This window comes from Salvelinus sp. IW2-2015, unplaced genomic scaffold (genome assembly GCF_002910315.2).
Source record: "Salvelinus sp. IW2-2015 unplaced genomic scaffold, ASM291031v2 Un_scaffold3764, whole genome shotgun sequence".
In the NCBI taxonomy this organism is placed as follows: domain Eukaryota; kingdom Metazoa; phylum Chordata; class Actinopteri; order Salmoniformes; family Salmonidae; genus Salvelinus; species Salvelinus sp. IW2-2015.
In genome coordinates this window covers 31,952-34,178 of record NW_019945038.1, presented here as the reverse complement: position 1 = coordinate 34,178, position 2,227 = coordinate 31,952, and positions in this window count along the sequence as shown.

Genomic DNA, 2,227 nt, shown 5'->3' with positions numbered 1-2,227 from the left:
ACAGACAGACAGACAGACAGACAGACAGACAGACATGATGACTAATGACCCAGAGCATCTGGTTCACTATCATGACCACAGCTCTTTAACCTAATGTATATGTCCCCCCTCCCCCTCCCCCTCCCTCATCCCCACATATACACCACATATGATCACCTCAAGTCCTCCTTAACCACAGATATACCATCAAATAACTCTATGCTTCCAAATGGACCAGCCTTAACCTCACGTGATAGGGGGATGAGAGGTACCCAGCCCTAACCATTGTAAAGGGGAGGGGTTAAGGGGTTACATTAAATCCATGACTGGATGCACAGCGTGGTCGGTCATCTAGTCCTATTTCTGTCACTCTGTGTTCTCTTTCCCATGATCCCCTGACGGCACAGTGACGATAGCAGGGCTGTTCGTGCATGACTGATCCCATGCTATCACCATGGAGCATGATCAGTCATGACATAAAATGAAACATGTGAAAGGATCGGTCATGACCTAAGAGTGATGACCTAAGACTGAATGGCTGGCGAGTGGACCTAGTTACGCCAGACAYGTGATGAGGAGGATGATGTCATTGTTACTATCAGATGATCAGGGAGGGAATAGGTCTCATCCTTGGAAGACTGTAGTGGTGTCAAGGACTATTCCTCCTGGGTTTCTACCCAGCTAGCACAGATCGTTCCTGTAACGTTCCCTAAAGGTTCTCCTTTGGTTCATAGAATAATTACTTTCACTGGAYATTCTGGGAACGTTATGGGAAAGGTATTTTTGTAAGAACCAAAGGAGAACCTTTAGGGAATGTTGCTATTTTGGTAAGGTAGAAACACATTGTTCTGAGAACGTTCCCCGCTACCTTCATACAACAAAAAGAGAACGTTCTGAGAACGTTAAAAGAAAACCATCCATTTGAACCTTCAGGGAATTGGTGCAACGTTCAGGGAACAATCTGACAACCTTAAGGGAACGTTCCCAGAATGAAAATGTGTTATCTGGGTAGTGGCTGTAGACGGGTCTGTGACTATAAACTTTTTTAACAATAGGACTACAAACATTTAAAATGTTTTAAGTCAGTGTAGGCTGGAAAAAAATATTTGTTTGTGTGAGTGAAGTTGAATGAACGGTGACTTAATGGTGTGTTAAACCATTACGCTCTCCTGTCCTGTCCTCTATGTGAACATTACCCTCTTCCTGTCTGGCCTGTCCTCTATGTGAACATTACCCTTTTCCTGTCTGTCCTGTCCTTTATATGAACATTACCCTCTTCCTGTCTGTCCTGTCCTCCATGTGAACATTACCCTCTTCCTGTCTGTCCTGTCCTCTATGTGAACATTACCCTCGTCCTGTCTGTCCTGTCCTCCATGTGAACATTACCATCTTCCTGTTTGTCAATGTTCCTCATGTGAACATACCTCTTCCTGTCTGTCCTGCTCTATGTGAACATTACCCTCTTCCTGTCTGTCATGTTTCCATGTGAACATTACCTCTTCCTGTCTGTCTTGTCTCTATGTGAACATTACCACTTCCTGTCTGTCCTGTCCTCCATGTGAACATTACCCTCTTCCTGTCTGTCCTCTATATGAACATTACCCTCTCCTGTCTGTCCTCTATGTGAACATTACTCTTCCTGTCTGTCCTCTATTGAACATACTCACCATACTCAGCAGATATGACTGGATCATACATCTTGTGAAAATACATGCTGAAAAGGAATGTATACAATCATATCCCTGTGTAACATTCACATAGAGATGGAGATATACTGCACCAGCCTCCCAACAGTAAATATTTTACTGGTAAGAGCTGGAGAGACGGCTGGAGGGACGGCCGGAGGGACGGCTGGAGGGAGCTGAAGTGAAGAAAAGTGATAAAATAGAACACTGTTCTATATAGTTTGGTTTGACAGTTGTTGGGGTAGGAGTGACTGTTGTAGATTACTTTGACAGTCATCGGAGACAGGAGTGACTGTTGCCTGCAGCAAACAGGTAGAGAGGAGTCACAGAGAGTTCATAGACAAGTGCTACCTGCCTGTCCGTCTGTCCGTCAGTCAACTCATAGACAAGCGCTACCTGCTGTCCGTCTGTCCGTCAGTCAACTCATGCACGGCTAGAAAGACAAGACACACCTTTATGCTTAGTGGAGAAAACTGGACATGTAAAATGTATAATTTTTTTAAAGAACTCAGTCGGGCTTTCAACTTCCTGTTGATAGTTGTAATAGTAGAATGCACAAGGTG